This window comes from Scyliorhinus torazame, chromosome 8, assembly GCF_047496885.1.
Source record: "Scyliorhinus torazame isolate Kashiwa2021f chromosome 8, sScyTor2.1, whole genome shotgun sequence".
In the NCBI taxonomy this organism is placed as follows: domain Eukaryota; kingdom Metazoa; phylum Chordata; class Chondrichthyes; order Carcharhiniformes; family Scyliorhinidae; genus Scyliorhinus; species Scyliorhinus torazame.
In genome coordinates, this window is record NC_092714.1 from 200,251,902 (window position 1) to 200,274,707 (window position 22,806).

The following is a 22,806-nucleotide window of genomic DNA, read 5'->3' on the forward strand; positions in this document are numbered from 1 at the left end:
GCCTCTATAAAGTCACCTCTTAACCTTCTTCTCTCTAACGAAAATAGCCTCAAGTCCCTCAGCTTTTCCTCATAAGATCTTCCCTCCATATCAAGCAACATCCTGGTAAATCGCCTCTGCACCCTTTCCAATGCTTCCACAACCTTCATATAATGCGGTAACCAGAACTGCACGTAATACTCCAAATGCGGCTGCACCAGAGTTTTGTACAGCTGCAACATGACCTCATGGCTCCGAAACTCAATCCCTCTACCAATAAAAGCTAACACACCGTATGCCTTCTTAACAACCCTATCAACCTGGGTGGCAACTTTCAGGGATCTATGTACATGGACAACGAGATCTCTCTGTTCATCCACACTACCAAGAATCTTACCATTAGCCCAGTACACTGTATTCCTGTTACTCCTTGCAAAATGAATCACCTCACGCCTTTCTGTATTAAACTCCATTTGCCACTTCTCAGCCCAGCTCTACAGCTTATCTATGTCCTTCTGTAACCTGCAACATCCTTCCGCACTGTCCACAACTCCACTGACTTTAGTGTCATCCGCAAATTTACTCACCCATCCTTCTACGCCCTCCTCCAGGTCATTTATAAAAATAACAAACAGCAGTAGCCCCCAAAACAGATCCTTGCGGTACATCACTAGTAACTGAACTCCAGGCTGAACATTTCCCATCAACCACCACCCTCTGTCTTCTTACAGCTAGCCAATTTCTGATCCAAACCGCTAAATCACCCTCAATCCCATGCCACAATATTTTTCGCAATAGCCTACCATGGGGAACGCTTTACTGAAATCCACATGCACTACATCAACTGCTTCATTCTCGTCCACCTGTTTGGTCACCTTCTCAAAGAACTCAATAAGGTTTGTGAGGCACGACCTACCCTTCACAAAACCGTGTTGACTACCCCTAATCAAATTATTCCTTTCTAGATTAATATAAATCCTATCTCTTATAATCCTTTCCCAGACTTTTCCCACACTGAAATAAGGCTCACTGGTCTATAGTTACTGGGGTTGCCTCTACTCCCCTTCTTGAACAAGGGGACAACATTTGCTACCCTCCAGTCTTCTGGCACTATTCCTGTAGACAATGACGACACAACGATCAAAGCCAAAGGCTCTGCAATCTCCTCACTAGCTTCCCAGAGAATCCTAGGATAAATCCCATCCGGCCCAGGGGACTTATCTATTTTCACACTTTCCAAAATTGATAACACCTCCTCCTTATGAACCGCAATCCCGTCTAGCCTAGTAGCCTGTATCTCAGTATTCTCCTCGACAACATTGTGTCTTTTTCTTGTGTGAATACAGACAAAAAATATTCATTTAACGCCTCTCCTATCTCCTCGGACTCCACGCACAACTTCTCACTACTGCCCTTGACTGGCCCGACTCTTACCCTGGTCATTCTTTTATTCCTGACATACCTATAGAAAGCTTTAGGGTTTTCCTTGATCCTACCTGCCATGGACTTCTCATGTCGCCTCCTGGCTCTTCTTAGCTCTCTCTTTAGGTCCTTCCTGGCTAACATGTAACTCTCGAGCGCCCTAACTGAACTTTCACATCTCATCTTTACATAGGCCTCCTTCTTCCTCTTGACAAGTGATTCAACTACTTTAGCAAACCACGGTTCCCTCGCTCGACCACTTCCTCCCTGCCTGATAGGTACATACTTCTCAAGGAAACGCAGTAGCTGTTCCTTGAACAAGCTCCACATTTCAATTGTGCCCATCCCCTGCAGTTTCCTTCCCCATCCTATGCATCCTAAGTCTTGCCTAATCACAGCATCATAATTGCCTTTCCCCCAGCTATAACTCTTGCCCTGCAGTATATACCTATCCCTTTCCATCGCTAAAGTAAACGTAACCGAATTGTGGTCACTATCACCAAAGTGCTCACCTACCTCCAAATCTAAAACCTGTCCTGGTTCATTACCCAGTACCAAATCCAATGTGGCCTCGCCTCTTGTTGGCCTATCGACATACTGTGTCAGGAAACTCTCCTGCACACATTGGACAAAAACACCATCTAAAGTACTTGAACTATAGCGTTTCCAGTCAATATTTGGAAAGTTAAAGTCCCCCATAACAACTACTCTGTTACTTTCGCTCCTATCCAGAATCATCTTTGCAATCCTTTCCTCTACATCTCTGGAACTTTTCTGAGGCCTATAGAAATTTCCCAACAGGGTGACCTCTCCTTTCCTGTTTCTAACCTCAGCCCATACTACCTCAGTAGACGAGTCCTCATCAAACTTTCTTTCTGCCACCATAATACTGTCCTTGGCTAACAATGCCACACCTCACCCTCTTTTACCACCTTCCCTGAGCTTACTGAAACATCTAAAACCCAGAACCTGCAACAACCATTCCAGTCCCTGCTCTATCCATGTCTCCAAAATGGCCACCATATCGAAGGCTCTCTGTGGAGATGATCAGTGCTCTCTCAACGGAGTCGGTCAGTACTCTCTGTGTGACATTGTTTTTTTCTTGGCTATTTGTCAGATTTCTGTCATCCAATGTATCAATGAACTGCCATTCCATCATGGTATTGGATTAATCTACCCTGAGTAGAGTCGTATTGAGATTTTCAACCGTGTTGCTGATGCTGTGATCATCGTATCCGAATAACTCATCCATGTCTGAGTAGTATTCTTCAATATCCAAATCATCTTCTTTGGTTTTGAATTTGTTATTGTGCTCTTTATGTTCAATTAATAAACCATCTTGTTTGGTTTCGGATTTGTCATTGTGCTCTTCACTTTGACGCCCATGACGTAATGTGTAGGCATCAATTGTGCATGCGCAAATCGATTTTCCTTCAGAGTGCGCTCTTTGTGCAGAACCGTATTTAGCCGGTCTTTTTGGGAAGTGCACATGTGCGTACTTGTCTGACTGCACACGTGCAAGATGACTGCCACTTAAAATGTCTATCTTCTTAACTTTCAACACTGCCGCTGCCTCTTGGTGAGTAATCGCGCCATTTTTACAGATCTGGGGCGAAATTCTCACCCAACAGCGCGATGTCCGCCGACTGGCGCCAAAAACGTCAGCGGCTGCCGACAGTTTCCCGCGCATGCGCAGTGGGGAGAGTCTCTTCCGCCTCCGCCATGGTGGAGGCCGTGGCGGAGGCGTAAGGGAAAGAGTGCCCCCACGGCACAGGCCCGTCCGCGGATCGGTGGGCCCCAATCGCGGGCCAAGCCACCGTGGGGGCACCCCCCGGGGTCAGATCGCCCCGCGCCCCCCCCCAGGACCCTGGAGCCCGCCCACGCCGCCTGGTCCCGCCGGTAAATACCAGCTTTGATTTACGCCAGCGGGACAGGCAATTTCTGGGCGGGGCGGCCGGAGAATTGAGCGGGGGCTCCCGCCAACCGGCGCGGCCCGATTCCCGCCCCCGCCCAATCTCCGGTACCGGAGACTTCGGCGGGGGCGGGATTCACGGCGGCCAACGGCGATTCTCCGACCCGGCGGGGGGTCGGAGAATGACGCCCTTTGTTTTCTCGGTAATGATTCTTTGTTTGTTCAGGAGCAAGGCATTTTTGATTCGCGATTTCTAATGTTTAACGTTTTTCCTGTAAAAGTGCTTGCCTTAAACTTTCATCAGCTAGTCCATCAATTAAATGATTCATGGCCAGTAAGTCTCTGAAAGCAGCATAATTGCAGGTGTTACAGTGATCTTCAAATTTTTCGAGTATCACTTTAAATTTAGTTTTGTCTTCACCGTCCAAGTAATTAAAGGAGTTATAGATCTATATAGCTTGATGTCCTGCTATTGCTAGCAGCAGTGCTATTTTTCTTTCTTCAGAGGCTGTGTTTAAATCATCAGCTGCCATATATATTTGGAACTGCTGTTTAAACTTTTTCCAGTTATTACTTAAGTTACCAATTGTTTCCAGCTGCCGTGGAGCTTGAACACAGTCCATTGAATCGGTCGGGGATCCAAATGCTGTGAAGGCTTCCACAGTCGAACCGTCGGTACTTTATTTTCTTTCTTTTTGTCTAACCTAATCTAGTTAATACTGTTCTTTTAAAGCCAACTGACCTGGTACCATTTTTTATTACACTTCTTTGTAGTATGTTTTGATATACGACTGAGTGTAATATGTGTTACGCAAACCTGTCGCTGATGAGGTTTTCTGAATCTTGATGAAAGAGACTCGAACTCGTCGAGTAGTAACAAAAGGTTTATTGAGTAACTATAACAATAATTGTGTGAGTTCTTTACTTTAATAGTAATACTAGTGATAAGGTCAACAAGATCTAACTACAGTAATTATGTTCAACTACACTAATCTTATACTCCTGTCCTGGTCACAGTACACACAAAAGAGAGAGAGGCACAATGCGGTTGCTTTTATACTCCTGTTGGTACGGCCCTCTTTTGATCATCTGATGCTACTGATTCACATTCACCCCTTATGTACATGTACATACAGACATCACTACAATCTCAATGGTGGGAAACTATTTGAAACAATTCTTCGAGAAATAATTAAGGCACAATCTAACCAAGTTCCATGGCAAACGCATTTAGCGGGTGTTTCCTGGCACTCACAGCACCGAAAAAGACCACGATATCCAATCAGACTTTATTGTGATCCAGGGCCTCAGCGAGGAACACCACCCGCCGAGGCTGCACTGAGTCCCATTTCTTGCATAGAAAAGCTCCGCTTGCCCAAAACCGTCAGTCCAGAGGCTATCAGGATGCCATTTTTAAATGCAACCCTGAGGTCTCAGCACCACAACACCCCCCAAATCACTTATAAGGAGGTCCTCAGGGGAGCCCCCACACCCAAGCTTATATGGGCAGGGCACCCCCAGGTCTGTTCCCCAGTACAGTAAAAATGTCAGCCTGGCACTGACACTTCGACTGCTTGGTAGTGACAGGCTGGCACTCAGGTAGCACTGCCAGGGTGCTAGATTGGCAGTGCCAGGCTGGAAATGCCAAGGTTCCTCCCTGCACAAAGGGCAACTACTTGGGGGCCTCCAATCCCCTGGGAGACACCACTAAGTGCCGTTCCATTGGTCCTTATTTTGGGGTCGCCTAAGGTCTCTCAGGCAAAGGGGCTAGATACCGGGGCCTCAGTAATCAAGTAAGAAGTCTTACAACACCAGGTTAAAGTCCAACAGGTTTGTTTCAAACACTAGCTTTCGGAACGCTGCTCCTTCCTCAGGTGAATGGAGAGGTATGTTCCAGAATCATATATACAGGCAAATTCAAAGACGCCACACAATGCTTAGAATGTGAGCATTTGCAGGTAATTAAGTCTTTACTGATCCAGAGATAGGGGTAACCCCAGGTTAAAGAGGTGTGAATTGTCTCAAGCCAGGACAGTTGGTAGGATTTCGCAAGCCCAGGCCAGATGGTGGGGGATGAATGTAAAGCGACATGAATCCCAGGTCCCAGTTGAGGCCGTACTCATGTATGCAGAACTTGGCTATAAGTTTCTGCTCGGCGATTCTGCATTGTCGCGCGTCCTGAAGGCCGCCTTGGAGAATGCTTACCCGGAGATCAGAGGCTGAATGCCCTTGACTGCTGAAGTGTTCCCCACCTGGAAGGGAACATTCCTGCCTGGTAATTGTCGCGTGATGTCCGTTCATTCGTTGTCGCAGCGTCTGCATGGTCTCGCCAATGTACGCCGACATCTCCACATCTCAATAAGCAAGCAAGAGCATATTAAAGTGAGACTAGCTACCTCACTTTAACATGCAAATTAACCGAATACTGATCCTGCCCACAATGGGCAGGGTTCAGATTGTGATATCTTGCGAGATCCCATTCGATGTTATGTGGCGTGATGAGGGGGCGTGGCAGGGCCAGCATATTGCGTCTGTAATCTGCATTTGAAGAGACAGGGATTAATCAAGAACAGTCAGCATGGTTTTGTTAAGGGAAGGACATGCCTGAGCAACTTGATTGAATTTTTTGAAGAGGTGACCAGATGTGTAGATGAGGGCAATGCATTTGATGTAGTCTACTTGACTTCAGAAAGGCTTTTCATAAGGTCCCACATGGGAGATTGCTAGCGAAGCTAAGAGCCCATGGGATCTAGGGCAATTTGGCAATTGGATGTAAAATTGGCTGAGTGGCAGGAAGCAGAGGGTAATGGTCGAGGGGTGTTTTTTGACTGGAAGCTGTGTCCAGTTGGGTCCCGCAGGGATCAGTATTTGGGCCTTTGCTGTTTCAGTTTATATATGAATGTAGGAGGGTTGATTAGTAAGTTTGGGGATGATACGAAAGTTGGTGGGATGGTAAATAGTCAGGAGGATAGCCTTCGATTACAGAAGGATGTAGGCGGGATGGTCAGATGAGCTGATCAGTGGCAACTGGAATTCAATCCAGATAAGTGTGAGGTGCTGCACTTTGGTAGGACAAACAAGGTAAGGGAATACATGATAAATGGCAGGACCCTGTGAAGCACCAAGGATCAGAGGGACCTTGGTGTGCATGTGCAAACCTTAAGGTAACAGGGTATGTAGATACAGCGGTTAAGAAATAATATGGTATACTTGACTTTATTAACAGAGGCATAAAGTCTAGGAGCAGGGAGGTTACTCTGGAACTGTTTAAAATGTTGGTTAGGCCACAGCTAATGTAGTGTTCTAGAATCCATATTATAGGAGGGGTGTGATAGCACTGGAAAGGGTGCACAGGAGATTTACCAGGAGGCTGCCTGGGCTAGAGAGTTTTAGCTATGAAGAGAGATTGGATAGACTGGGGTTGTTTTCCTTATAGCAGAGGAAACTGAGGGGCGACATGATTGAGATGTATAAAATTATGAGGAACATAGATAGAGGAGACAGGAAGAATTTGTTCCCCTTGGTGGAGCGATCAACGATTGAGGGCATAAATTTAAGGTAAGGGGCAGGAGGTTTAAAGGGGATGTGAGGAAAAACATTTTCACCCAGAGGGTGGTGGTAGTCTGGAACTCACCGCCTGAAAGGGTGGTGGAGGCAGAGCCTCTCGTAAGATTTAAGAAGTATTTAGATGCGCACTTGTGATACCAAAGCTTACAAGGCTGGAAAAATGGATTAGAATACTTAAGTGGTTGTTTTTAACCAGTGTAGACGTGATGGGCCGAAGGGCCTTTGCTGTGTTGTGGACCTCTATGACTCTAAATCTCACCTGCCAGAGGTCAACAGCTCTATTGAATGGCAGTACCACTGGGAATGCAGTGACTCTGGCTAATACTATCCCCCTTGGAGACCTCAGCTATTGTTGGATCCCAGGCTACATGTGAGTAATGGCGAGAGGGATTTGCAGGAGGGGGAGTTATGGGATTGTGGTTTCTGGGTGGGTTAAGGGAGGCTTGCACCAAGGCCAGGTCAGTGAGACCCCTCATTTCCTGATGCCAGCTCCCTCAATCAGGGCACCGAGAGCCTGTGCACGAGGGTCATCCCCCTGGAGCCCACAAATCACACTGCACAGGTTTGCTCATCATTCTCCCTGCATGGCGAACCCTCCAGTAGGTTAACACCAGCACTTGAGATGAGTGGCCATCTATTGCCCACTTACAGACCTCAATTGGTGGTGGGGTGGGAAGGCTGCCCATGGGCCATCCTACCTTGAACTTAACTGAGATGCTGGGAGAGGGAAAGGTGGTGGGGTCCTGACACATTACCCTCCTGCCTGAATAAATGACCCCAGCCACCGAAGCCACTCAGCATTGTTTTTCTTAACTTTTACAATTCTTGTTATTTGGCATCTATTCACAGCTGCCATCCTATTTCTATATCCTTTTTGTATTGAATTGTAACCTATGCAACAACACCATCAGGCAATATGAAAGCATCATCTTTCATTTTTTAACATTATTTGATAAAACATGAATTCCTTGCTATTGGCCTCACTGATAAATAGTTCCTGTTAATCCATTATAGCCAGGAGAATGAAGCTACAAGAAAATAAATTGAAATCTATACTCTCATTATTACCACCAGTATCTGGTTTTAAAAAAATACAATTGTGTTGGCTCAGATATAGTTAATCTTATAAAAACACCAACAGCTGCAATATTGTGACTATCTCACTTTCAATGCTGCTTCGGGATGATTTTATCTGGATAATTTAGAAACTTAAGAATTTTTGAGATGACCAAGAAGGCGAGTTGAAACACTGGTTACCTCACTGTTCACTCACGTTTCGTACAAGATGCAATTTTGCAAAGAAATTGAAGCATGAAAGTAAAAACAGCTACCCAGAAGATTGCTAACAGGCTGATTGCAATTTAAGTTGCTGACGAGCTCTCATTAATAATATTAATAAGCTTTATTGTCACAAGTTGGCTTACATTAACACTGCAATGAAGTTACTGTCAAAAGCCCCTCGTCGCCACATTCCTGCACCTGTTTGGGTACATAGAGTGAGAATTCAGAATGTCCAAATTACCGAATAGAACGTCATTCAGGACTTGTGGGAGGGAACCGGAGCACCCGGAGGAAACCCATGCATACACAGGGAGACCGTGCAGACTCCGCACAGAGAGCGACCCAAGCCGGGAATTGGACCTGCGACCCTGGCGCTGTGAAGCCATAGTGCTACCCACTAAGGAGGGTGAATGACATTTTGGTGGACAGTGTGTGACCTAACACCCTCTCCAATAGTAATCAACTAATTAGGACTAAACTACGCATTGGAAAATATTTTGATATCCACTTAAATTATATCAAATTTTAAAATGAACTTAATAATAATCTTTATTAGTGTCACCAGTAGGCTTACATTAACATTGCAATGAAGTTATTGTGACAATCCCCTAGTCGCCACACTTCGGCACCTGTTCGGGTACATTGAGCGAGAATTCAGAATGTCCAATTCACCTAACAAACACGTCTTTCGGGACTTGTGGGGGGAAACTGGAGCACCTGGAGGAAACCCACGCAAACATGGGGAGAACATGCAGACTCCACACAGACAGTGACCCAAGCTGGAATCGAACCTGGGAGTTGGGTCGCTCGGCTTTTACGACCTTGCTGTGCTGTGGCGAGCTGCTTTTCCAGAGCAGCGTGGCCATTGGATTGCACCCTCAAGCAGGCTTTTCTTCATAGCACAGCACCCATTTAGCCTGTTTTCCCCCTGTCATCAAAATAGACACTAATTTCTTTAAGTATCTCAGCATATTTTCCAGATTTAGAGACCATGATATCCTGGATTATCAGCCTCTGATTTTGGTCAAGGTTCTGCAGCAATTACATGTACGCAGTGTAAACAAGGTTTATCTCAAACATCTGCAAAACTCTAGGTAGTTGAAGAATCCTTGACAAAATTCCCAGTGTGTATTTGAATAGATAATAGTCTGCATATTCAATCAGGGCTCTGAAAAATGGTCAGCAGGAAGACTCTTTCATCCTACTTGTGATTGTTTAATTCCAATTTGTATGTTCCTAAAGTTAATAAATGTTTCCAAAATAAATTCTGTTCCACAACTACCATTTTCTTCAAATATAAATGTTTCTTCAAGATCCAGACCAGGGAAAAAGAAGGCTCAATGATGATTGAACCAGACTCTTTAGTAAATTGTTTTTGCCTTCATTACTTCAGAATAATTTTACATGCAGAAGACTGCTGCAGTCAAAGCACTAAGTCCTTTCCAATCACTCAAATATGTGATTTCGCTGCACTTATCTGTCTTTGCTGTGGTCAATGTTTACAAACATGTGGGTTTCAATACTTAGGCCACTGAAGCGTGAAAGGATATGAATGTATCACAGCTGCAGATGGTTTTTACGAGATGTCACTCACAGACCACTAAGTAAAAGCTATGAATGACTTGCAGCTAATGGATCTGTGGGAACCAGATGCAGGCACAGCTGTTCTCCTTTCAGGAATGCACATATAGAACTGCAAGGTGTTACAGTTGTAATTTTTCTCATTTGCCCTGTTTGGACTGCTCTCTAGCTTCCAGACGGGTGTTATAGGTGGGTGTCCCTTTAGGGGGGGGTTACTATTGCAGGGGTAACTGTGCGGGTCCCCGTGGTACAGAGCTACTTGTGGGGGTCTCTGTATTACAGGGGTCCCTGGGGGATGGACCGATATTTCAGAGGTCCCTGTGGGCGGGCATGGGGGGAGTCTGGTTGAAGAGACATGGGAAGGCAGTGCATCATTGAGGGGTGGGGAGTGGCCCTTGGGCTCGGATGGTCTCTGCCAGTGTGGCCCTGGCATGGTGGACCTCACAATGGACCAAGAGGGCAACCTTTATCCCATTGGCCCACCTCAAGGTGCACCACGCCAATCCCACAATGGTAGAGACCACAAATGATCCACGCCCAAATGCCCGGCTGTATGTTATTAAGATCAATTTGTAGTTATTTACATACTCCTGCTGGCGTGTGGCATGGATCTCTTGCGAACTGGTCAGAACATGGGGATTGTAGAGGTGCACAGTCACCGCACGGTCCCATTGAGAGGGCAGAGTAAAGAGGGGCTCTGTTTTGAGGATTCTCAGACCAGGCAGGTCTCTCTTCTCCAATATTTGCAGGAACTTTGTGCAGGCCGTGACATTCTTGAAGGTCACGTCAAAATATCCAGTTCTGGGGAATACCTGCAGACAGTAGATGTCAGCAGCTTCAAATCCACAGGAATTGGGAAGCATGCTCTTAATGAAGAAGGCACAGTCAATGGGCGCACATCTTTCCCTGTCCTTCACCGTCGCCCTAACGGTGTTACATGTCCCCTAGTTTAGGGCTTGACTGGTTGCAGTGATCACCTCTTAAGTTCCTAATGTTCAGCACTGAAGTCCCTACAAGGAAACCAAACAACCACCAAAGAGTTTCTAACACCAAAGGGCAAGAGGCCAAACTAACTTTAAGTCTTTGTTTTTCTCAGACATTGATCCATCTCCTAGTCTGAGGATGGCACATGACTTTGGATTTATCTGGGAGCTTATTCCACATATCCACTATTCTACTTGGGGTGGGTGGGGAACTTTTCTAATCTTTACGGTATTCAAGGCTTCTTATTTATTTTTGTTATTGCAGTAAATTATATCTCCCAAAAAATAAGTATCAGTTTGCCAGTGTGACCCTGATTTAAAATGAAGACATTTTGGGTGTTTTACATAAAGCTTTGGGAATTTGCATTCCTCTTGACTACCACATGATTTTCTAGCTCTTTGATTTTTCTCACTGTGCCTCATTGAAAGAGATTAAGTGTGAGAGCACAAGCTTCAAAGAATTATAAGCTTTATCAACAAGACTACAAGCTATAATGTATCTTCTATTTGTATTCCTGAAGAATTCCTCAACCCTCACAGCCAATTACGACACCATTTGGCACACCAGCCTCTTCCTGAAGCTGTCACAGGCCATCTTTCTCTATCCCCAGACCACCACCTCCAGGTGACTAAAACTATTGGAACATTGCTGAATAATCGAAGGTTCAGAGTTCACCCTCGACAGGAAAAGAGTACATGGAAAAGACAATCCAATGGACTCCCCCTTGGCTCAGTACTGGCTGCAACCCTGTTCAACCTACAAACAAGAATGGTCTTCCACAAAATATCGCCTGAAAATTCATATATGCTGCTGACGCTGCCTCGCAACTCGAGCCACCGATTTTGACACCTTAGACCGGACCCCAAATGAGGACTTGTCAAAATTTGAACAATACTGCAATACATGGTGACTCAAGCCAAGCCCTGCAAAAAACAGTATCCAGCAGGTTCTACCTTTCCAATGCAAAAATCAATAAAGAGCTTAACATCCAAATGAATGACTACATGTTAAACCACCACCCAACTTCAACATACTTTGGAGTCACTTTTATTAGGAAATAGGACACTGAACTTCCAGGAACATCTTAAAAATAACTGCAGCCGGGATAGCACTGTGGCGCAGTGGTTGGCACTGCTGCCTCACGGCACCGAGGTCCCAGGTTCGATCCCGGCCCCGGGTCATTGTTCATGTGGAGTTTGCACATTCTCCCCGTGTCTGCGTGGGTCTCACCCTCACAACCCAAAGATGTGCAAGATAGGTGGATTGGCCACGCTAAATTGCCCCTTAATTGGAAAAATAAAATTAAAAACTGAAAAAGAACTACCGTCAAGGTCAAGTCCAGAAAGAATTTGATTGCAAAACTAGCTGACTGAAAGTGGGGTGCCACTACCACCATCCGCCAAAACTCAGCACTCACACTCTTATAATCAGTAGCAGAATAATGCACCCCTGCTTGGTCAGGATCATCACACACAGGCACATACACACACAATTGACACCCAGCTGAATGCTTCCACATGCATCATTGCTGGAACGCGACACTCAGCACAGTTGCACAGTGGACAGTACTGTTTCTTCACAGTGCCAGGGTCCCAGGTTCAATTCCCCGCTGGGTCACTGGCTGTGCGCAGTCTGCACGTTTTCCTCGTGCCTGCGTGGGTTTCCTCCGGGTGCTCCGGTTTCCTCCCACAATACAAAGATGTGCAGGTTAGATGGATTGGCCGTGCTAAATTGCCCTTAGTGTCCAAAAAGGTTAGGAGGGGTATTGGGTTACAGGGATAGGGTGGAAGTGAGGGCTTAAGTGGGACGGTGCCGACTCGATGGGCCAAATGGCCTCCTTCTGCACTGCAAGTTCTATGTTCAACACCACTCCCTTGACTCCCTGTGCTGGCAAACATTACTCCGACGCACATCTGCTGACTGGAGCAACCCACAAAATGATAGAAAGAGTTTGCAATTCCCCTCAGCTGCCACTTCATTCTGATCTGTTCAGCCCACCCAATGTATTGCTCCCATCAAGAAGGTCGATCTTTAAAAACCCTCCCACACAGGACTTCAAGGCAAATTCCACTGAGTCAAATGAATGGGAATCATTGGGCGCGATTCTCCACTCCCACGCCGGTTGGGAGAATCGCCTGGGCTGCCAAAATTTCCCGCGACGCCGATCCGACGCCCTCCCGCGATTCTCCTAAGCGGCGGGAACGGCACGGTCGTGTTTCGTGGGCCGCAGGCCGGAGAATCGCCCGAGACACCCAAAACGGCGATTCTCCGGCACCCCTGCTATTCTCAGGCCCGGATGGGCCGAGGTCCCGATGGCGTGACCCCAGTTCACGCCGTCGCCATGCACACCTGCTACTTAAAGTCGTCAGCCAGTCGTGCTGGCTGACGCTGAGCAGGGAGGAGGTGAGCGGACTGTTGCGCAGCACCCGGAGACCGGGTCGGCTTCCCTGAGAAGGCTGCGGCCAACGGGAGGATGAGGGAGAGTGTGCAGGTGGGAGGGGGGGTGCGGGAGAGTGTGCAGGTTGGGAGGGGGGGGTGCGGGAGAGGGTGCAGGTGGGAGGGGGGGGTGCGGGAGAGGGTGCAGGTGGGAGGGGGGGGCGGGAGAGTGTGCAGGTGGGGGGGGTGGGGTGAGGGAGAGTGTGCAGGTGGGAGGGGGGTGCGGGAGAGTGTGCAGGTGGGGGGGGTGCAGGAGAGTGTGCAGGTGGGAGGGGGGGTGAGGGAGAGTGTGCAGGTGGGAGGGGGAGCGGGAGAGTGTGCAGCTGGGAGGGGTGAGGGAGAGTGTGCAGGTGGGGGGGGTGAGTGAGAGTGTGCAGGTGGGGGGGGCGGGAGAGTGTGCAGGTGGGAGGGGGGTGGTGAGGGAGAGTGTGCAGGTGGGAGGGGGGGGCGGGAGAGTGTGCAGGTGGGGGGCGTGAGGGAGAGTGTGCAGGTGGGGGGGGTGAGGGAGAGTGTGCAGGTTGGAGGGGGGTGCGGGAGAGTGTGCAGGTGGGGGGGGTGAGTGAGAGTGTGCAGGTGAGGGGGGGGCGGGAGAGTGTGCAGGTGGGAGGGGGGTGCGGGAGAGTGTGCAGGTGGGGGGGGGGTGAGTGAGAGTGTGCAGATGAGGGGGGGCGGGAGAGTGTGCAGGTGGGAGGGGGGTGCGGGAGAGTGTGCAGGTGGGGGGGGTGCTGAGGGAGAGTGTGCAGGTGGGAGGGTGGGCGGGAGAGTGTGCAGGTGGGGTGAGGGGTGAGGGAGAGTGTGCAGGTGGGAGGGGGTGCGGGAGAGTGTGCAGGTGTGGGGGGCGCGGGAGAGTGTGCAGGTGGGAGGGGGAGAGGGAGAGTGCGCAGGTGGGAGGGGGGGCCGGAGAGTGTGCAGGTGGGGGGGGTGAGGGAGAGTGTGCAGGTGGGAGGGGGTGCGGAAGAGTGTGAAGGTGGGGGGGGGGGTGAGGGAGAGTGTGCAGGTGGGAGGGGGGAGAGGGAGAGTGCGCAGGTGGGATGGGGGGGGGCGGGAGAGTGTGCAGGTGGGGGGGGTGAGGGAGAGTGTGCAGGTGGGAGGGGGGTGCGGGAGAGTGTGCAGGTGGGGGGGGGTGCGGGAGAGTGTGCAGGTGGGAGGGGGGGTGAGGGAGAGTGTGCAGGTGGGAGGGTGGTGCGGGAGAGTGTGCAGGTGGGAGGGGGTGCGGGAGAGTGTGCAGGTGGGGGGGGTGAGGGAGAGTGTGCAGGTGGGAGGGGGGTGAGGGAGAGTGTGCAGGTGGGAGGGGGGATGAGGGAGAGTGTGCAGGTGGGAGGGGGGTGCGGGAGAGTGTGCAGGTGGGAGGGGGGTGAGGGAGAGTGTGCAGGTGCGAGGGGGGTGAGGGAGACTGTGCAGGTGGGAGGGGGGTGCGGGAGAGTGTGCAGGTGGGAGGGGGGTGCGGGAGAGTGTGCAGGTGGGAGGGGGGTGAGGGAGAGTGTGCAGGTGGGAGGGGGGTGAGGGAGAGTGTGCAGGTGGGAGGGGGGTGCGGGAGAGTGTGCAGGTGGGAGGGGGGTGCGGGAGTGTGTGCAGGTGGGAGGGGGGTGCGGGAGAGTGTGCAGGTGGGAGGGGGGTGAGGGAGACTGTGCAGGTGGGAGGGGGGTGCGGGAGAGTGTGCAGGTGGGAGGGGGGTGCGGGAGAGTGTGCAGGTGGGAGGGGGGTGAGGGAGAGTGTGCAGGTGGGAGGGGGGTGCGTGAGAGTGTGCAGGTGGGAGGGGGGTGAGGGAGAGTGTGCAGGTGGGAGGGGGGTGAGGGAGAGTGTGCAGGTGGGAGGGGGTACGGGAGAGAGTGCAGGTGGGAGGGGGGTGAGGGAGAGTGTGGATGGTATCGTCCAACTGTGGATGCCACATGTCAGCTGCCCTGATATGGCAGGACGGTGACGAGGACACGGCCGCAGGGTGCGTGTGGCTGATGGGCACAGGCGAGTGGCACACTGGTGAGCAGTACGGTGTGAAGTGACCGTTGGGCGCAGACAGTGACCAGGTGTTAGGCTGGCTGCGTGTCTGCAGCGCGACCAGGCCACCGGGGCACACAGGTATCCCATGCAGCCCGGCTGACAAGGCGTGGAAGAACCTTCGTGTAACATGTCGTTTCTCTGCCCCCCACCACCCTCCTGCAGGTCACCATGTATGCCAACCAGACAGCGATGTTTACTGCCGTGGTTGGAGCCGCAGTTCTGGAGTTTGCCATCCGGCAGCATAGAGTCGGACGGCTCACAGTGGCTGCAGATGCAGCGGTCGCCGGTGCAGCAGAGGGGATGGCCGCTCAGGACCCGAATGTACAGGGGGATGCCGAGGGGAACATTGACTGCCAGATTGCGAGGAATGCAGAGGAAGTGCTTGGGGGAGCAGGAGGAGGAGGAGGAGCAGGTGGAGCACGAGGATCCACTAATGGTGGTGCCACGGCGCCACAGGCGTCCAGCAAGGCCTAGGGTGTACCGTGACAGAAGGTCGTTCGAGGCCCTACCAGACATCACATGCAGGTGGAGACTACGGTTCAGCAGGGAGACGGTCGCACATATATGCCAGCTCGTGGCGCACCTCGCACCACGTGGAATGGGAGGAGGACACGCGATACCAGTCTCTGTCAAGGTGACGGTGGCCCTAAATTTCTATGCGACCGGTTCCTTCCAGGCGCCAAGCGGGGACCTCTCCGGGTTATCACAGGCATCAGTCCATAGGTGCATCAGGGCCATCACCGACGCCTTGTACGCCATGGCGGACAGGTACATTCAATTCCCCGAGGACCAAGCACAGCAGGAAGCACGGGCACGTGGATTCGCCAAGGTGGCCGGGATACCGATGATCCAGGGTGTCATCGATGGTGTGCACGTCCCCATGTGCCCGCCTGCAGACAGCAGGGACGTGTTCATGAACAGGAAGGGGGCGTACTCCATGAACATTCAGGTGGTGTGCGACCCCCACATGAAGATCATGCACGTGTGTGCAAAGTACCCCGGCAGTGTGCATGACGCCTACATTCTGGCACAGTCGTTCATCCCCGCAATGTTCTATGGATGCTCCCTCCAGCTGAGGGGCTGGTTGCTGGGCGAGAAGGGCTATCCATTGAGGTCATGGCTGCTGACGCCAATATGGAGGCCTCACAACAACGCGGAGAGCCTATACAACGAGGCACATGCAGCAACCAGGGGTGTGGTGGAGCAGTGCTTCGGGCTGCTGAAGATGCGCTTCAGATGCCTGGACCGATCAGGAGGGACCCTGCAGTACCGGCCCGACAGGGTCGGTCACATAGTGTGGTCTGCTGTGCGCTGCACAACATTGCCATGCAGAGGGGAGATGACCTGGTGGAGGAGCCGGAGGGAGGACCCGACGGCACCGGAGCCAACGCAAACGAGGGGGATGGGGAAGAGGAGGATGAGGATGATGGGGCGCATCAGGGTGGGGGGAGGGGCGCAGGACGCAGACACTGCCCGGCAGCTCGTTACGCCCAGGAGGCTGCGCGACGGCACTTTTTTCACTTCAGCAAGCAGGAGAGAGAGGGAGAGAGGGCTCCTTTCACTTCCAAGGTCTAAACACTTCTGCTAAGCTCTCTCATAAAGCATCACTGTTATGGGCGAGGTGTTTTCAGAACCCCAAAATGTATCACGAGCACATGGCTTTTCCCTAGGTGTGGGATTACAATTATGGACACGTGGGTTTTTAAACACAAAACACTGTTTATTCCATGAACTCAACTTAACATCTTAACTAAACATTGGATCTCGTAACACCCCTTACCTCAAAGATAACTCAGAAAATATTGCAACAGTAAATAACTCTTTAAAATGTTCCTTCAAACTTCCAAGAGACTTAACACCTTTAAACAGTATCGCATCAGGTTAAAGGATATATATATTTTCTGTAGAATGGCAGAGATATATTACCTTGATTGATTTCAGCTCCAGCACCTTGCTTTCTTCTTGCAGCTCTCTGGGCACACACAGGCACACACCCACTGCTTTTAAAACTTGCATCTCTCTGGAAACACACAGACACACACACACTGCTTTCTAAACTGAAACTAAAAACCTTCAAAATGGCTGACCTGAGCTCAGCCCCATCCACTCTCTGACATCACTGTTTTCTTAAAGGTACATTGCTTAAACATCCATGTCTTAAAGGTACTCTGACATGACAATCACCCAGGAACTAATCACTGACCATTGTCAGGCAGAACACTGTCCTTGGCAAACCCACAAGTTGCAGATAACTAATCAAACCAGCTCCTTCCAAACATAGTTCCTAAGATCCACTCATTGACGAGGAGACTGGCTTCTCCTCTACAAAATACAAATGCAATTTCCTGACAAGCAGGCTATTTCAACTTTCATTCTTTTGCTTAAAGGTACATCCTGATTACGAGTCCACGCACCAAGATAATAAAATTAAATAGATGGAAACAATGTAAATAAACAGGAAGAAGTTTTATACTAATCTAATTTGCTTAGATTACAGTGGTAATACCAAACTTTCTTTCAATCACTGATACTGCTTTAGAGTACAAAATAACTGACAAAGAGGGAATAGCCTCTTAACAACAATAACAGCAGCTTTAAAATAGTGGCCAGATGTCTTGGAATATTGTAGGGCTGCGAGAAGTCACTGTGATAGGGAGGACAAGGAAATGGAAAGATTTGAAAATGATAATGAAAATTCTAAAATCAAGGCATTGGTGCATTCGGATCCACTGAAAGGTTAGCGAACACGAGGGTGTTGGTTGAAAGTGGTTTGTTGAAAGTTAGGATACAAGCAACAGATTTTGGATCAGCTCAGCTGCTGGATCTCAAAGTGGATAGCAGTGTTGCTTGATGGGAAACGGTTGGAATTTAAAATTGCAGTCTTCGCTATTTGTATGATGAGGAGATCCAACACTGGATCAGCTGCATTAGCACAGCTAACTACAACAGCCAGTGTTTGACAACAAATGTCCCTGTGTACAGAGCATTTGTACTCACCACACCCCTGTACTGCAGGGAGATCTGTACTGTGTAGTAGTGATACCCAACAACACATGAGAAATTACAGCAGCAATGCCTTCACCGCATCTCCCGCATTCAATGGGAGGACCATCGAACAAACCCTAGTGTTCCTCTTGAAGCCAGCTCCACAAGCATTCAGGCAAAACAGCTGCAAAATCAATTTCAATGGACTGGACACTATCATAATGGCTGAACCACATCTCCCCTATCCAGTCCTGTTTTCTCAACTCTCAATACCAAGCGTTCCAACGGAGGACAAATAAAATGGTACAAAGGTACTCTGAAGATCTCCTTGAAGCGTGGTAGCATTGACCTTCATGACTTTGAGTAGCTGCTATCATCATTCAAAATGCCGACAACTTGTCCATCATTCAAAATGGCGACGACTTGTCCATCAAGCTGCATCATATTTGAGTCATAAAATCTTATTGACGAGACAGAGCAGTGGCAGAGAAGGAAAAAAAAGAAGCAACTCCCGCACTCCAGATGCCATTATCTCGTGGGACATCCTGCCAAAGGGCCCACAGATTGGTGGGTCAAGAATCAGCCTGTTCAATCACATGAAAGCCATGGAAGAAGCTTGCAACCCTGTGAAGAGGTCATCCTTGAGTGGAGGGAGAGCTGATGATTGTGAATACCGCATAACATGATGGAAGGTCTGAGAACACCGAGAATTGAGGTGGTCACTTCTACCTATATCTCAAGAATGGATCTGTGACATGCAAATTTATGAGGGTGAGGGCAAGTTGCTTTTTCCTTTTGTTGGTTCTATCAATATTTTACACAGGCCCAATCTAGGTAGCTCAGTTTTTTATTTGCAATTAGGCTGTTTATGTTCTTGAGTGTAAATGCCAAATAACTTTGTATGAAGTGTACCTACAATTTAAAAAGAGGCATTTACCAACTTATTTTAACTTATGACTTTTGTGTTTACCTTCTTTCAAACTTTATCTCAGCTATGCAATAAATATTTTCTCAAAGATGCACATTTGCTTGCTGAATGTTGTCATCTGGTATATGTCACATGCCTTATTGATGAGAATAATATCACAGTTCTTTACTAAACAAAATTTCAATTTAATTAACTGCAATTTGCATGTATTAACGCAAGTGGAAAGAAACCTTTTCTGTAATTTGTCTTCAATAATAATATTTGGGCATGTGCCAATAATAGGAACCAAAGTGTCACCAGACAGATGGTAATTCTCATTGTTGGAAAACCAAACAATTTAGTAAACCTGAGCTGAGATTGCATAGGTGATGTGACAAAGGTCTGCATACATTTTACTGTCGCGAATGCATCGAGTGCCATGGATCATTTTGGCATATTGTTACAACAGCTAAGTCATCATTAATAAATGAGCTATGAAAGGAACTCTGGTTATTTGTTATGATTTATGGAGTTTAGCATGGCAAGCAGAAAGTACTAAATCTTTATAGATGAGTAGGTTAGTAGTTGACATGTCCTTCCTTGCCTCCAGTTAGATGGAAGAATTTAAAGACGATAGAGAATTGTAGGTTCAAAGCACAGAAGGAGACTATTTGACCCATCATACCTGTACCTGCACTTTGGAAAGAGCTATTTAATTAGTCCCACTCTCCTTCTGTATCCCCGTGTCACTAAATCATTTTTTTCCTTCAAATAGTTATCCAATTCCGATTTCGGCGGCGTGAGAACAGCTGGTGAGTGGTGAGTCAGTTTCAGCGGGAGCATTGCGGAAGGAGGTTGCTGGGAGGTAAGTCAACCTTTAAAAGCACTTGTCTTTGCAGGGGCAGGCCAGTCGATTTCGGCGGCGTGAGAACAGCTGGTGAGTGGTGAGTCAGTTTCAGCGGGAGCATTGCGGAAGGAGGTTGCTGGGAGGTAAGTCAACCTTTAAAAGCACTTGTCTTTGCAGGGGCAGGCCAGTCGATTTCGGCGGCGTGAGAACAGCTGGTGAGTGGTGAGTCAGTTTCAGCGGGAGCATTGCGGAAGGAGGTTGCTGGGAGGTAAGTCAACCTTTAAAAGCACTTGTCTTTGCAGGGGCAGGCCAGTCGATTTCGGCGGCGTGAGAACAGCTGGTGAGTGGTGAGTCAGTTTCAGCAGGAGCTGAGAATTTTTTTTTTTTTTTAATTTTATTTTAAATTAGTTTTTTTAGGCGGGAACAGGAAGTCGACCCGCGGACGTCTGGGAAGACCCTCCCCAATAAATTCTGGTGGAGAGGAAACCCGAGACACTACACGTGTAGTGTCTCCCACCCGCCCTCCTCCTCTAACCTAATAATAAAACCCATTGGCCTGAGGTAAGTACCATATTTTATTATATTATTATTATTTTTTAGCCAGATCTTGGTAGAAAGTTGGAGGAATGGCAGGGAAGGGAGTGCAATGTTCCTCCTGCAGGATGTTTGAGGTGAGGGATGCAGTTAGTGTCCCTGCTGATTTTACCTGCAGGAAGTGCTGCCATCTTCAGCTCCTCCAAGACCGAGTTAGGGAACTGGAGCTGGAGTTGGAAGAACTTCGGATCATTCGGGAGGCAGAAGGGGTCATAGATAGCAGCTTCAGGGAATTAGTTACACCAAAGATTGGAGATAGGTGGGTAACTGTAAGAGGGACTGGGAAAAAACAGTCAGTGCAGGGATCCCCTGCGGTCGTACCCCTGAGAAACAAGTATACCGCTTTGGATACTTGTGGGGGGGGGGACTTACCAGGGGTAAGCCATGGGGTACGGGCCTCTGGCACGGAGTCTGTCCCTGTTGCTCAGAAGGGAAGGGGGGAGAGGAGCAGAGCATTAGTAATTGGGGACTCTATAGTCAGGGGCACAGATAGGAGATTTTGTGGGAGCGTGAGAGACTCACGTTTGGTATGTTGCCTCCCAGGTGCAAGGGTACGTGATGTCTCGGATCGTGTTTTCCGGGTCCTTAGGGGGGAGGGGGAGCAGCCCCAAGTCGTGGTCCACATTGGCACCAACGACATAGGTAGGAAAGGGGACAAGGATGTCAGGCAGGCTTTCAGGGAGCTAGGATGGAAGCTCAGAACTAGAACAAACAGAGTTGTTATCTCTGGGTTGTTGCCCGTGCCACGTGATAGTGAGATGAGGAATAAGGAGAGAGAGCATTTAAACACGTGGCTACAGGGATGGTGCAGGCGGGAGGGATTCAGATTTTTGGATAACTGGGGCTCTTTCTGGGGAAGGTGGGACCTCCACAGACAGGATGGTCTACATCTGAACCTGAGGGGCACAAATATCCTGGGGGGGAGATTTGTTAGTGCTCTTTGGGGGGGTTTAAACTAATGCAGCAGGGGCATGGGAACCTGGATTGTAGTTTTAGGGTAAGGGAGAATGAGAGTATAGAGGTCAGGAGCACAGATTTGACATCGCAGGAGGGGGCCAGTGTTCAGGTAGGTGGTTTGAAGTGTGTCTACTTCAATGCCAGGAGTATACGAAACAAGGTAGGGGAACTGGCAGCGTGGGTTGGTACCTGGGACTTCGATGTTGTGGCCATTTCGGAGACATGGATAGAGCAGGGACAGGAATGGATGTTGCAGGTTCCGGGGTTTAGGTGTTTTAGTAAGCTCAGAGAAGGAGGCAAAAGAGGGGGAGGTGTGGCGCTGCTAGTCAAGAGCAGTATTACGGTGGCGGAGAGGATGCTAGATGGGGACTCTTCTTCCGAGGTAGTATGGGCTGAAGTTAGAAACAGGAAAGGAGAGGTCACCCTGTTGGGAGTTTTTTATAGGCCTCCTAATAGTTCTAGGGATGTAGAGGAAAGGATGGCGAAGATGATTCTGGATATGAGCGAAAGTAACAGGGTAGTTATTATGGGAGACTTTAACTTTCCAAATATTGACTGGAAAAGATATAGTTCGAGTACAATAGATGGGTCGTTTTTTGTACAGTGTGTGCAGGAGGGTTTCCTGAAACAATATGTTGACAGGCCAACAAGAGGCGAGGCCACGTTGGATTTGGTTTTGGGTAATGAACCAGGCCAGGTGTTGGATTTGGAGGTAGGAGAGCACTTTGGGGACAGTGACCACAATTCGGTGACGTTTACGTTAATGATGGAAAGGGATAAGTATACACCGCAGGGCAAGAGTTATAGCTGGGGGAAGGGCAATTATGATGCCATTAGACGTGACTTGGGGGGGATAAGGTGGAGAAGTAGGCTGCAAGTGTTGGGCACACTGGATAAGTGGGGCTTGTTCAAGGATCAGCTACTGCGTGTTCTTGATAAGTATGTACCGGTCAGACAGGGAGGAAGGCGTCGAGCGAGGGAACCGTGGTTTACCAAGGAAGTGGAATCTCTTGTTAAGAGGAAGAAGGAGGCCTATGTGAAGATGAAGTGTGAAGTTTCGGTTGGGGCGATGGATAGTTACAAGGTAGCGAGGAAGGAACTAAAGAGAGAGCTAAGACGAGCAACGAGGGGACATGAGAAGTATTTGGCAGGAAGGATCAAGGAAAACCCAAAAGCTTTCTATAGGTATGTCAGGAATAAGCGAATGACTAGGGAAAGAGTAGGACCAGTCAAGGACAGGGATGGGAAATTGTGTGTGGAGTCTGAAGAGATAGGCGAGATACTAAATGAATATTTTTCGTCAGTATTCACTCAGGAAAAAGATAATGTTGTGGATGAGAATGCTGAGCCCCAGGC